Source organism: Amphiprion ocellaris, chromosome 19 (genome assembly GCF_022539595.1).
Source record: "Amphiprion ocellaris isolate individual 3 ecotype Okinawa chromosome 19, ASM2253959v1, whole genome shotgun sequence".
Taxonomy (NCBI): domain Eukaryota; kingdom Metazoa; phylum Chordata; class Actinopteri; family Pomacentridae; genus Amphiprion; species Amphiprion ocellaris.
Genome location: NC_072784.1, coordinates 16,766,584 through 16,781,642, shown reverse-complemented (window position 1 = coordinate 16,781,642; position 15,059 = coordinate 16,766,584). Strand labels below are relative to the sequence as shown.

Below are 15,059 nucleotides of genomic sequence, written 5' to 3'. Positions count from 1 at the left end.
AAGTCAAAGGTCCCTCTCTATCTCCCTACAGATCCACCAACCACTGGAACACATCTCCAAAGTTCTGCCAGGCCAGCTCAGCTTCCCCTCAGAAGAAGTGCTGCCACCTGCCAGATGAAGGAGCCTTTTGAGAGGCAGCTGGCATCATGATTGGACTGTACTTTGGTCTGTTCCAGTCCAGCTTCAGCTCCAGAGACGGCAGGCGGGACGAGTCAACGGAGGCCGAGTGAACGAAGGCATGCAGCTGAGTACAATCCAGAAAACAACAGAGGAGGAGTGCAGCAGCCCAGGGCCAGAACAGAGTAACATAGTATGTCTGTTAGAAAACATCATAGTATAGCCTTTGGGATGAAAAAACAGCATAATATACATCGTATATTGTACAAATAACAAGTCAAAGGAAAGACACATACATTGTAGAATTGTAGTAATTGTGGGCTGACTGATTTACTGATTATCAGTATTTTATTTTTTACTGATTTACGGTAATAAATACATTTAAAAATGGCGCTACTTTGGCTCTGAACCTTTATCTACCTGTGGTCGCTCTGTCTTCTGGAGTGATTTGATTGGTTATACGTCACGAATAAAACTCCTTTAACTTAACATCTGTAAACAAAACAAAAACATATCAACAAAGTTTTCTGTTAGAGTTTGTGTTCTTCTAAGTTTAACTCCAAGATTTTAAATATTTTCATTTACTGCAAATGAATATCGACTCCAAATGTCTCAGTAATAATCATTATCAGCCTTAAAAACCCACAAAACACCCCTCTATACTCGACCACACTTGGTACAGTCTGGTTCCCCCGTCTATAAATCTGCTTGGAATCGTCCACTTCCTGTTTGTCAAAGTGGCCTTCTACCTGGACAGGTTTTGTTGGAGCTCATGCAGCAAACATTTTGGGTAACTGCACTTTAATATTGATGGATGACACTGAATTAGAGTCTGTTTTAATGAGACTGAGTTAAGATGTGTAGCTCTGTCATTAAATAGGAAATTATTTCTCAGAATTCACAGAGAAAAGTCTGAAATGTTTGCTAGGTTAGCGTCCCACATGTTCTTTGGCTCAGCTAAAGCTAACTCTCTCCAACTTCTGGATCTCTTGAGTTGCTTGTTGTTAAAATATCTTGCTACAGGTGCTGAAGCTCAGAAAGTCTGAGATGTTTGTTCAAAATAAGTTCATTCTCAAGTCTTATCTGAACTGTCCTCTTTTGTTTGAACTTTCCCTAAACTTAGGAGTTAATGACAGAGCGGCACATTCAGACTCAGTCTCATTTATGTAGCGATTAAACTTCAGTGTCATTCATTGATGTTAAAGTGCAGTTTTTCAAATGTTTGTTGCACATGCTCCCGACCAAACCAGTCCAAGTGGAAGACGATGTGAAGAGAAAGCTCCAGAGGATGAATATCACACATTTACATTGGAAATAAATGTCCTTTAATTAGACATTGTCATGCAGAAGTTGAATTTCCCTTTAATGATGTTCAAATCTTTGAGTGTTTTGTTGATGTTGGTTTCTAAATGCTTTTTGACACTCGGCCCCAAAGATTAAAACCTTCTACGGCTCACAAGCTGCAACAATTCACACATTATCAACTATCTTTCTGACTAAACTAAGATAAAAAGTGAAAAACTGCCTGATTCCTGCATCATGAATGTAAATCTTTTTGGTTTTTATGACAGTAAACTGAATATATTTGGGTTTGACATTTTATAAACCAAAACAAGAAATGAATTACTGGAGAAAACAATCAACAGATTAATGGACAAAGAAAATGTGTTTTCCAACATATATGGCTGAATTACTCCAACATTACAAGATATATACAATTTGAATTCAATTTTATTTATATAACGCCAATTACAGGTCAAATTGTCTCAAGACACTATATTTTTATATTTTTTGTCATATTTAAAATATGACAAAGTAAGAAATTTAAACCTCTTGAATAATCCAATTTATTATTTGGTTTTTAAGAGACTAATGGAAAATTAAAATAACTTTTTCCATTAAAACTAATAAACATGAGGTCAAATAGAAGGAACAGTTTTAAATACTGCAGTCCCACTATGACAAGAATAAAGTTTGTCAACAAAAACTAAATCTGCTGGTGGAGTCCATTAAAGTCCTAATAAATGATGAAGTGTGATACTAAAGGTTTGTGGTGCTAAAAATCTCCAAGTAAAAATATCAAGTTGAACATGTGGATGGAGGTTGATAAAAGTTGATCTTTCATTTCTCTGGAGCGACTCCATGGATTTTATGGATGGTGGTTAAAGACCTGCTCTTCTAGTGGTCTTCCTTCTCGTCGCTGTATAAAGTCACTCCATCCTGGCCGACTTCAACACCTCTTCATGACAACTTGTTCTGCCTCTGACCTCGTGGAAACTCCAGAAACTCGGGAAAACCAGTGGAGACTCGAAGAACTCGTGGAGACTCGAAGAACTCGTCGGGCGGGGGAAGGTGTGGTGGGTGGTGGGGGGAGGTGGGGGAGTAGAGGGGGGAGGCCACCACCCACCTCCCCGCCTACTCTCCGCCCTGACTCCACCCAGACTCCGCCTTGGCTCCACCCATGTGGTCACTTCAGAAACTACGATGCCAAAGGGACGACGAATTCATTTCTTTTTATCTGATCTGTAGCTCAGTGAGTTAAGGATTTGCCTATGGAGCTGCAGGTCGCTGGTTCAAGACCAGACCCTTCTTATACTTTATCAAAATCCTGACAAAGACAAACAAAGAAAAGTGCCAGTGGCTGGTCTTGAACCTGCGACCTTCCACTTGGTAGTCCTCTTCTTATCCTCCTGAGCTACTCGCTCAGATACTAATTCTTCGTTTTTTTGCGCATTTATCATCTATTTTTTGCCAATTTCGAGTTTTTTTTTAACTCGAGTCGCGACTCGACCGTTTTTCTCAGGAGGTTGGGCTTCAGCCTTTGTGCTGGAGGGTTGAACCCTCAATTCCAAGACTTTCCAAAGACTCGAGACCTCCCGAGTCCTCAGGACCTGAGCTTTCACACAGTCTGAGGGCTGAAATTTTCTAAGTCCCACAGTTGTTCTCTGTTAGATTTAACTTTCACACAGTCCAAGGACTGATATCCTCTAAATTCCTGAGTAGTTCTCTGTTAGTTTGAACCTTCACACAGTCTGAGGACTGATATCTTCTAAATTCCTGAGTATTTCTCTGTTAGTTTGAACTTTCTGGTTAACAGAAGCCTTAAAACTTGTGACCATGAGTCTTGATTTCACATTTAGACCATCCATCTGAGTTCTTCTCAGACCTTCACCTGTGGGTTTTTTAGAAATCTTGAACAAACTTTGATCCTCTTCACTGAACAGTAAAGTTTGTGGAGATCAGAAGGTAACATTAGTTTGATAAATGCCTTCAACTACTAGTAGACTTTATCTGGAAAGCAGTTTTCTTAAATGAGTTCTTAGTAAATCTGTCCACAATCAAACCAAGAACATAGAAAGAGCAAATGTTTGAAGAAACAACTTGATGTTTTCATTTCAGACTCGAAAACTTTGACCTTTATGTGTTTTTGCTCTTTTTGATCATTTTATTGTCTCTTCTGTTTAATTTGATCTTCTAAAGTCTAACTGGTGTCTTTTCAAATGTTTTGTCTTTAGTTTGATTCTTCTTAAACGTTTAGTTTTGCTCTTTTCTCACCTTTTATTTTCTAATGTCTGATTGGATTTCCAAATATTTTGTCTTTTTAATGTTTGTTGTTTTTTCAAATGTTTTATCGGCTTGTTTGAATTATTGTTTTTCTTTCCCAATATTAAATTTTTTGATTAAATCTTTAAGGTTTTTCTTTTTAAATGTTTTACCACCTTTTAATGTTTAATTTTCTTTTTAAATGCTTCATTGTATTTTCTGTTTAATTCCTAGTTGAAGTTCTATTGTCTTTAAGATTTAATTTTCTAATTAAACATTTAATTTTTTAATTAAATGTTTTGTCTTTTTTAAAGGTTTAATAATCTAATTAAATGTTTTGTATTTTTAAAGGTTTAATAATCTAGTTAAATGTTTTGTCTTTTTAAAGGTTTAATAGTCTAATTAAATGTTTTGTATTTTTAAAGGTTTAATAATCTAATTAACTGTTTTGTATTTTTTTAAACGTTTAATATTCTTGTTTAATAGTATTTTTTAATGTGTAATTCGCAAAAATATTTTCTCTGTAATTTTTAATATTGTCATTTTAAAAATTTTGTTTAATTTCATAATGACATGTTTTGTATGTTGTCTAATTATCTAATACAGTATTTTGTCTGTTTAATGTAAATAAACATTAAATACAATTAAACTACATTAAACAGACAAAATACTGAATTAGATAATTAGACAACATACAAAACATGTCATTATAAAATTAAACAGAATTTTTAAAATGACAATATTAAAAATTACAGAGAAAATATTTTCACGAATTACACATTTAAAAAATACTTTTTAATAATGAAACTTCTTAAAAGTTTTTTGTATTAAATATTTTTTCCTTTTATTTAATTGCTTTTTTAATTGTATTTTATTTCTTTAATCTTCTTTTTCTGTCAAGATTTTAACCCCAACCATAAAAATTAAATAAACCCTTAAATCACAATGAAAATACTTCTGTTGTCACAATCATGAGTTAGTCAATTATTCAGTTTATCAATTCAACTTTATTTGTTTAGCACCTTTTACACAGATGACAAAACTAAACAAGCAAAGAGAAAAAAACTATGATTAAAACTCAAAAACATTAAAAAAAAAAAATAAAAAATTTGACATGGTAATAACGTGTTGTGTCCAGGGGATGGAGGGAGTTTATTGAAGACTTCTTGGGCTCACATGGGAAATCATTTAAAATATAAACTGGATATTCAGTCTAAGGAAACTGGAAACTGCAGAGCGACAGAAGAACCAACAACATCTCTTGTTTTCTCCTTTAATGAGTCGACTCTTCTTGTGCTTTCAGACCAAAGAACTACAGACTTTTCACAACCTGCTCAAACTCTTGGTACAGGACCTCACCACACGGGTCAAGAAGGTTTCTGTCTCATTTCTACTCTGAAGCTCACCTTCTCCTGCTCAAACTGCTGACAAATGTTTCTGCTGCTCTAAAGTCTGGTCTCCAGAACTTCCTAAAAACTCTCAAAGTCTCTTCTGCTGCAGGTTGCTTTGTAGAACTGTTCCAGAAAACCTCACTAAACCACATGGAGGGGCCTCAAGATAGTCGTCCAAATGAAACCATACAAAAACCAAACTAGTACAACCCAAACGCTAAAGTCTCCTGCAGTCTACCAGAGAACCTCTTTAAACAGAGAATCAGGACAGGAACTCTTACCTTCTGGACAACCAATGCTGGTTCACAAACAGGAATACAGAATGTGTCTGACCAAAAACCTCTAAAGACTCACTACAGCCAAGATAAAGACACAACTCAGCTGCATCAAATCCACTAATCACTGCACACATTAGCACCAGGTGCTAACTGTGGCTAAAGAACCACATTTACCAAGACAGCTATCCAGTACAAAGCCCTAAAACACACCAAGAAACACATTAAAGATGATTTTACTGCTGAAAGCTGCAAGCCAACACCTAAAGAACAAATTAAAGCAACGGAGCCAAACCCAGTTCAGTGGTGAAGTGAAGCAGAGGAAATGTTTGTCTGCAGCTAAATAAAGCAGGAAGACACTGAGCTGCTCAGGTGTTCCTGATAACACCAAGCAGCCACCTGGACAGCCAATAGGAACACAGCTTACTGGAAGTCCAGAGGGCTGGGTTAGTGAAGGAAATTTAGTTTAAAGACGAGGCAGAAAGTTAACAAAGAAAGTTGAAAACCACCTTCTGATACCTGAAATCTCTGAGTTTTCACACAAAGAACACCTGAACATGTCAAACTGGTTCCATAGTAGAACCATCATTGTAAAAACGTTATAGTATGGTGTGTTGCTCAAAAAACATTAGGACCCTGCTGTCTAGGGTCGCCGAGGAGCAACACAAAAACAGGACAAACGCTGGTTTCCAGGGGTTTAGGCTGCTATTTATTTGAAAGAGTAAGTTTACAACAACACAATATGCGAGCAGAAAAATCACAAAGTCTGTCTTTAGTTCAGCTGAAAATACCAGTTTTTGTCTTTTTTATTGACCAAACTTTTCAGGAAGTAGACGAAGACTAATTAAAGCTCTCATGTAGAAGTCCAACTTATTTTGGATCCTTGTGGAGAGTTTAATCTTGGAGTTTGTACAGCTGTTGAGTTTTTAGAGTCACATGGATTGTTTTGACATTTAATAACTGAGTCCTGTAATAAATTTACAGTTGTGGATTTCTGTCATTTTGTCCGGACTAAACAAATAACAGCAGCATAAATCTCAAACGTCATTATGAGGAGTCTGGATTGAGGTTTCTCACTTGATAATGATCAAAACATGAAATTTAGGTTGGTTTAAAGGAATATTCCACCTTAACTCTTTGAATGTTGACCTAAAAGGTTGGTTTCAGGAAGTGTTCCACCTACAAGGTCCTCAAACATCCACCTTAAAGGAACATTCCACCAAAAATCCTTGGACATGCACCTAAAATGTTGGTTTAACCGAGTATTCCATCCAAAATCCTCAAAGAGACCTGAAGGGCTGGTTAAAAGGAATATTCCACCTAAAATCCTTCAATATAGAGCAAAAAAATCTTGGTGTAAAGGAGTATTCCACCTTCAATGTAGACCTGAAGGATGGTTTGGAGTAATAGCCTACTCTAAAATCTTCCAACGTAGACCTAAAAGGTGGTATATTCTACCCAATATCCTGGAACATTTACCTAAAAGGTTGGTTTAATGATATATTCCCAGAGGAACCCTTGAACATTGGGCTTAATGGTATATTCCACCCAAAATACCAAGAAGTCAGTGTAAAGAAAATGTAGACCTAAAAGGATTGTTTAAAGGAATATTTAAACGATTATTTTCATTATTTAATAATCTGTTATCAGTCAGAACCCTGGCAAACTTATGTTCATCATTTTTTTCAGTGGAAGTCACAAATAAAGGAGCTCTTGGTTTTTACCAGCGTTAGTGAGTCCAAAGCTGCTGTTTCAACACAGACACATTCACATGCATCCATAAACCTCTCAGCACTCAAACATCCACAGACAGGAGGCCAGCTGGACCGAGGCTCGGTGGCGTCCTCAGACCCACGAGTCGGGGAGTCGATGAACTCGTTGGTCTGGTTTGAAGGCCTCCATGTGGTCCAGTAGAAGTCCACGTAGTCGGTGTTGGCTTTGAACCGCAGCGACTGGCCGCCATCAGGTGGACCAGCTCGTCCTCGTAGGACTCCTCCTGTAGCCTTGAGGGAACCACAGGAACATTCAGTAGCTGTTGGAGTTCTTCCTGTCAGGCTCGTGGTAGAACGGCTCTGAAGAATCTTGTACTTGTCTTATCTGGAACAATCTAACAGCCTAAACTGTTAACAGCGGTGTAAAGAAGCAAACACACAGGCATAGATTAGGACTCAAACTAGATTTATTTCAGAAAACAAATCAGCTTAGAGGCATTTGTTCACACCTGTGGCTGAATAGGAGGCCATCCAATCAGATTTGAGGTCTTCACTCTGTAGGTTGTTTGTTTGGTGAGACTCCTGGACCTCCATCAGCTGATGTGGATGTTTGATGGTCTTCTTCTCTAGTGCCAGATGATTCATCCATGAATTCAGCAGCTACAGACTGAAATGAAGCTCATGCTGCCGTTATTGAATTCCTGTTCCAGATCAAATGTTCAGAGTTCACCTTGAATGCAGCCGTCTGCTGTCTGATAGTTTTTCTCATTGTAGTCTTCAATAAAGTCTTTTTCCTCATGTCAGGATGTGGTGAGACTCTTTCTCAGTCTCTGCAGACGTCCCTCATTGTGCATCTCCAGAGAAGAAACAGAAAAACTGGTCACTGCTTCAGCATCAAACGCTCTCCAGCATTGAGAGTGTTTTAGGAATTAATTCATTGTGAACTTTGAAGGAGCAGAAACTTTACAGCTGCCAAAGATAAGAGCTCCAATTCTGGATGTTTTAGGAAATGAAGTTCATCAAATGAACACTTGATTATTGCTGATAAAGCTCATTAAATTACTGAAGAAATCCAGCATAAAAACCTGTAAACTCTCAGGCAGCTTTTGTTAAAGTTTGTCTATAATTCTATCATCATGTTCTGGAACCAGGACTCTGTAGAAGTTCCTTCAATCAGATACTTGTGTGTTTCTCTATTTAAGGCCTCAGGTTTGAACGTACAGCAGAGGATTAGAAAGGAGTGATTTTAATATTTAAATCAGTCCAGTAAATGTTTGGCGTGAAAATTATGAAAATTTTGATTTAGATAGATTTGTGTCAAATAATATTGTAGAGTCTCACTTAAATATATCCCAATGTGTTCAGTGTATTTACATTTTATGGAATATTTGATTTATTAATCTCAATACTGTAGGGTCTGACCCTAAATATTATAATAATGATGTCAATTTAAATAATATTTTAGTGCAGAGTCATAAACTTTAATCAGCTAAACTTGCATAATAAATATCACTGCACAATCTTAACCTGAACATTCATATTATTGAGGTAAATTTACATAAATCATGATATTCTAGAGTCTTAACTGGAATATTTTTAACATTAATCTTTTTGTATTGTGCTGATAAACAACAATAACCCGACTTTCAGATAATATTTGTTGTCTGTGATTGTGAGACTAAATTCCTCCACATTCTGGAACTGGACTGAATTTCCCAAAATGAAACATGGACAGAATTTAACACTCATGTATCCATGGCAACGCTAAAGTCTCTGCTTCTTACCAAAGTTCACAACACAAGTAAAGATTTGAATGTAAAACTTCAGGGATGACTGCTAACCATAAGTATTCTGATCAATACTTCATGATCAATATCAGGACAGATGTTACAACTCCAGCTGTTGCATTAGACTGCAGTTATTCACAGAGAAATTAAAACATCACATTCCTCATAAAAACTAGATGGGACTTTTATTAAATAAAGTGTTGGTGAATAAACAGTGTAAAAAGTGCAAAGCAGCTCCATTAAATCAGGAGATGTGAGACTTCCACAGCATGGATCACCATCTGCTGTGTTGATTCATAGCTGAATGTCAGAATGAACTGAGCTAGAAAAGCTGCTTTGAGCTGCAACATTACGGTCTGACAATCCAACACCATCACAGTTTTCATCTGGTTGTTTTGCTCCATGCTGTGAAGTTCAGTTTTTACCTGAATCAATACAGAGATTCTATTTCCAACCAAGACTGGAATAAAAATTAGAATGTTATGAGGTTATTAATGCAACTAAATCCTTTCAGATGGAAGGATTTACTTCTAAGTTCTAATTCAAGTTTCAGTTGGAGCACATTGCATTCACAAAGAAAAACAGCGAAACCTTCATAGCAACATTTAATAAACCTAAAGCTTCCCTGTTGGCACATTGGTGGAGTTTGTTACTGAGCATCTGAACCTTAAATCCAGTGAGACGACCATCTTCAGTCGAGGCCAGTCAGAGAACTTCAAGACCTTCCATCAGCTGGACCAGATGTGGCATCATCTCCCTCTGAACATCTGGATGACAGGAGAAAAGACAGAAATCAAACACAGATCACAGAAATACAATTTATTCACTTTCATCATTTTATAAAAGTAGCATGAACTTTATTAAAACTTGACAACATCAGTAATGAAAGTAAATGTTTTTATCTCGTGTTGAAGCTAAATTTAAAGTCAATTTTAATGACAGTTTATCCTGAGAGGAGTGAGAATGGAGCTTTTCTTTCCTTTTTAGAATATTCCCTCAAAATATTCTGTTTATTATTGGCTTTAGAAGCATTTTTCTTAATTTATTTTTAGATACCTCAGACTGATACACTTTGCTGGTTTGCAGATAATTTCATGTACAATGACAATAAAGATCTTCTATTATAACATATTTTGCTAAAACAAGAACTGCAAACCTTCTCAACCATCTCTCAGTCTGCAAAATTCCAACAGCGACAAAGAATTAGCTGATGTAGTTATGATAATCTTTACTGAACCAGCCCTGGAATTAATAAAAATCTGTATATGGATATGATTTTCTCTGATGAGACCACTATGGAATCTGTAGTAATTATTAACTATCCTTTGAAGGGAAAGATTAGGTCTTCTTCAGGTGGATAAAAAATGCTCTCCCTTAAAAAAAAAAAAAAAAAAAAAAAAAACAAACCTGTGTACAATAAAGTAAATCTCTTCTGCACTGCACACATACTACACTTTTGTATAACTCTGGATGTCAGAGTAAAGGCAGACAGATCCACTGATCAGCCACAACATTCTGACCACTGACAGCTGAAGAGAACAACATCCATCATCTTGTTCTAATGCACAGGGATGAGAATGACAAATGAAAAAAAACTCCCATCCCGCCGCCGACATCTTTCGGCAATGCGCGTTGCAATGCGCGTTGCCGAAAGATGTCGGCGGCGGGATGGCCATCACGGCGGGCGGCCATCACAAGCCTCGGCTCGCGACGCGTCGGCCGGCCGGCCGCTTGCCTACACCCCTACAATTTTCTCAACGGATTTACACGATTCACAAAAACTATACTTTCGGCGGAAAAAAACTCGGAATTCCGCGGATCCGCGGAAAATTCTCATCCCTGAATGCAACATTCTGCTGGGAAACCTTGACATTCATGTGGATGTTTGACATGTACCACCACCTAAACACTGCAGGACAAACAACCCCCTAGTCTCCATGGCAACAGCAGTCCTTGATGCAAGCTGCCTCCCTCAGCAGGACAAATTAAAACTGCTACTACAGGAGTGGTCTGAGGAACACGACAGAGCTAAGCTGTTCACCTGGGTTCCACACTCCCCACATCCAGATCTGATGGAGCATCTGTGGGATGGTCCAGGATCAGCCTGGTCTATGTAGGACCCACCCTGCAACCCACAGGATCCACAGGATCCACAGGACATCCCCAGAGGTTCTGATGAACCACTGGGTCAGAGGAGTTTTAGCAGCATAAAGGGACCAACACTGTATTAGTCAGGTGGTCAGAATGTTCTACTGTTATATTGTCATGCTGATTATATGATCAGTAAAGGCTACTATCAATTATAACGTCCACATTGATCAGGAAAAAAAAACAAACTATCAGTTCATTCAGAAACTGTGGGGTTAAACCTAAAAACACAGACCTCAACAGCAGTTTGTTTCAAAGCACAACACCAGCTGGTTTTCACTAAAGAAGCTTTCAGAGCAACAATTAAATGACAGTTTTGTTCTCATTAAGTTCAGAATCAGCCAAAATAATGTACACACATCAGGAAAAGAAAAACTTTTATAAATATTTCATTTGTATAAGTACTTCTATACATATAGATTCCTCTTTCAAAGTTTGATCAAATCATGATAACTCTGTGTCCTGTTGTACGATGTTTTCCCAACAGATGGCGCTACCCTCATGAATGGAGCATCAACAAGTGACGTCTACAACACAACAGAAATGTCTGGAAGCCAGTGGCCACCACTTTGAGCACCTCCTGTAATTGTAGAGGCCAAAGATAACTTTTATTAATCTCGTGATGCCTGAATAAATTTGGTATTGAAATATTTATGCAAGTTTTTCTTTTCCTGATGTGTGTAAACATTATTTTGGCTGACTCTGTATAATGGTTTTCTGACAGGTCACCAGGCAACATCTTTTTATAATAATGACAAACATACCTGCATTCTACAGGAGTGATTTTCCTCATGTGCAGGTAAAGATGTGTGAGGAGCTTAGAGATGACAGGAGCAGGAGTCATCCTCACTAATTCAGCTTCCACCTAGAAACAGAAAGACCACAAACAAACACACTGATATACTCTCAAACGTTCAACCTCACAGCCTCAAAATATCTGTTTAGGAAGTGTTGTGTTTCTAAATTCTGCTGAAAGCATTGGCAGACATTCTCTTACAAGGTTGTGTAAAAAGCAGCCTGTCCTCTGAGCTACTGAGAAATCTTCCTGAACAAAGTTTCTACGTGTAAATCAGCTCAACAAAAACTAAAGCTTCAGTCAGAGATAACAGGTATCGCAAATTATAAACAACTTTCTTTGTTAACTCAGACTTTCTGCTTCAACCTCACATAAAAAGGGGAGTTTAACTCGTCAGGTGACTGAAAATGAACGGCTTGTGCAGTTCTAGATCCAAAAGTAGGATGTTTCAACTCATGTTTTACTACAAATACATGCAATAATAAATAAATACAATGGCTGGTTGTTAGTTTATTCACTATTAATGTCATTTTATATACTGGATTGAACTTGAGCAGTGGAAGAGAGAAGGAATTTAATGAAATTATGGAGATTCAGAGAGGTAATGTTGCGCAATGTTAAGTTAAGCGTGGTTTAATTCAAACCAGCTGAATGTTAAACTTCAGTGCCGCTCAACAGGTTTCAGTTAACCTTAAAGTAAAATAACTTTTTTTAAAAGCTAAAATACACAGCAGAGAAATACAGGTTGAGAATTTCATTCTAATAATGAGGACAGCTGCAGCAGCAACTAACACAGGTGTTCAGCGGTAAGTTAGCCACCTGTGTTAATTAGCCCGCTAGCTAGCTAACTTAGCCGCTTAGCTAGCTAACGCGTCCGGACCAACTGCTCAAACACGACAAAACACAACTCTTCACAAGTCGCTGACTTAACGTACAACAAAACAAACATACATGGTTAGAAGTTTTATCTTCTTACCGTGTTTTACTCCAAAAATAAGATCAACAGCAGCCAGAGATGCTACCAGACGTGCCGACCATAGATACACATAGACTAGATACGAGAGCGCGCTGTCTTCTATATTATTTATGGTCTGACCAATCGCTGCTCTCTGGCTCCGCCCTCTGAGAATCTTGTTGTCGTTTGACTCCACACTTGCTGATGACCACTTCCGGTCTCAGAAAATGAAAAAACGGACATTTTTTCGTTTCTGTCTCTTACTGATTTTACTTTCTTGTTATTCTAAATATAAAACGAAAATCAAAGCATTTTTTAAAAAAAAAAATCGTATATCCCTTTTTGATCATAAAAAGGAAAAACGCCTTGTATTTCAATTTTAATATTTGTATTTTAAAATGAAAATCAAATAACCACTCGTTTTTTGTTTTTCAATACCCCTTTCAGAACGAAAAATCCAATTACCAGATCCGTACACGGACCGCAAAGCTTGGTGGAAATTTGCATTTTTAACTCATGAAGACTTGAATTAGATTCAAACAAATGACATATAAGAAAGTCAATAATGCTTAAATGAGCTTGATCAAAAAAGCAAGGTAGTATAAAATATGGATTCAGTAGAAACACAAGGGAGACCCATGCTGAATTTCAAACATGTCTCGTGCAACATTATATTTTTTGCAGATGGTGCAGAAGGTAGTTAGAAATTTAAATGGAAAATCCAAAATAGTGAGCTAATAAATAGTTTTATAATTTTACTGTTCAACAGGGGCTTGTTTCACCAAACACATAAAACCTGCAGATTATGAGATCATGTTAAAATAGGTTGATAGGTTTGACAGATCGAAATCCGATTTATCTTTGTTTTAACATCTTTAATCTTGAGGATGCAGTCACCAATCTGTCTACATTTGCAATATATTTTGTGGCAAATTGTCATGTGGTCACAAAAACATAACAAACCAAAAGAGAAGACAATAGCTTAAACAAGATCAGTAGAAAGAGAAACACAGATGATAGTACAGATATGAAGGCTGCAGCCTGCAGCCAGAGTTTCTGCCCCAGTTGCAGCTTCCTCACTTTACATCAGACATTAACTAGTGTCTGTGACGCTGAAATACTGAAAGACTTGTTTTTTTTCCCCCTATGTTCTGTCAAAACAGGGATTGAAATAATTACCAGATAATTGGATTTGGCCTCTTAAAATAGAAGGATCACAAGAGGAAATCCACATGGAAAGGGAGATTTTGTGTAACCAGGACTGAGCTCCAGCATCCAACAGAGTGTGGAGGCTTTTATTATGTTTCTATTTTTTGCTTGTTGACAGCCTAGAAAGCCACTTTTCATATAAAAGAATCATTTCCCCCACTGCCGTCCACAGTGGGAGGATTTTCAGAAGGTCCTTGTAGAAACAGCAGCATTAAAGAGCTGCAGTGTGACATGGAGAGGTCAGATATTATCGGAGGATTAGAGTCCTGGAATAGTTTCCCTCTGAGAATACAAACAGCAAGCAGCCTCATTACCTGAGTCTGAGCTATGAAAAGAAACCAGGCTCTAGATTTGGGTCTTTGGGAGAAAAATCTAATCTTCTGAAGAGACTCAGGACAATAATTTTCACCAATCATCAGAGCTGAGCTGTAATTTTAGAGGCAGATGGCTCACTCTTCCTCATCTCAGCCCCTCCAGCTTCCAGAGTATCAACACTCCATTCAGGCAGTCGCAACAAGCTCTGGTTTCTATGGCGACACCACCTACACAGCCAGCAGCAAGGCAACACAAATGTGCTCCCGATGCCAATCTTTCTCCCACCCTCCACGTCGTTCCAGCGTTTTAAATGCTGCTGCTGCTTCTTCAGCCCGTTAGTCACCTTCCCTGGTGTCTGCCAGGACTGAATATTCACACACAGACTCAATGTGTGCACACAGGGGAGCTTTCCTGTCTGCAGACAGAGGTCATCAGCGCACCAACGAGCTCCATCATTGCGTAATTCTGTTATTTTGAAGAGCTTGAGAAGTAATGAGCACCTTCTGCTGAAAGTGAAACCTTCCAGGGACTTTAAAAAAATAGAAAAAGGTGCTGAAAAATGTTTTTAAAAAATATTTTTGAACAGTTTGTCTGCATTTTGTGACTGAGGCCATAACAAAGGAAATGCTCACAGTGGTGACCCTGTGTTTTCTGGGTGAGGCTGGATGAGGGTCATCAGTGAATGAGCCACTGTGGTTCTAATTATTAAACCATCTGTTTCACCCTGCTGACAGGAGCTGCCCTTCTCCAGCAGCAGTTTTCTGTCCAATTGCTCGAGGCACAAAGACTCGGTGCCTCCAAAGCCCCAGAG

The 15,059-nt window shown here is 37.8% G+C and overlaps 1 long non-coding RNA gene across 3 annotated transcripts; it reads right to left on the bottom strand.

Annotated features, from left to right (window-relative positions):
• Positions 1-5,591: 5,591 nt before the first annotated feature.
• On the bottom strand, positions 5,592-12,848 carry LOC129347517 (uncharacterized). Of its 3 annotated transcripts, none has more exons than XR_008599651.1 (5): positions 12,746-12,848; positions 11,738-11,838; positions 10,867-11,008; positions 7,548-9,592; positions 5,592-7,446 (listed from the first exon to the last, which is right to left on the bottom strand). It is a non-coding gene; the product is annotated as an uncharacterized LOC129347517 (long non-coding RNA). The 3 variants fall into 3 exon arrangements; XR_008599649.1 differs by lacking the exon at positions 10,867-11,008 and having other exon boundaries at positions 5,596-7,446; positions 7,548-7,705; positions 7,769-9,592; XR_008599650.1 differs by lacking the exon at positions 10,867-11,008 and having other exon boundaries at positions 5,595-7,446.
• Between the last annotated feature and the right edge of the window lie 2,211 nt (positions 12,849-15,059).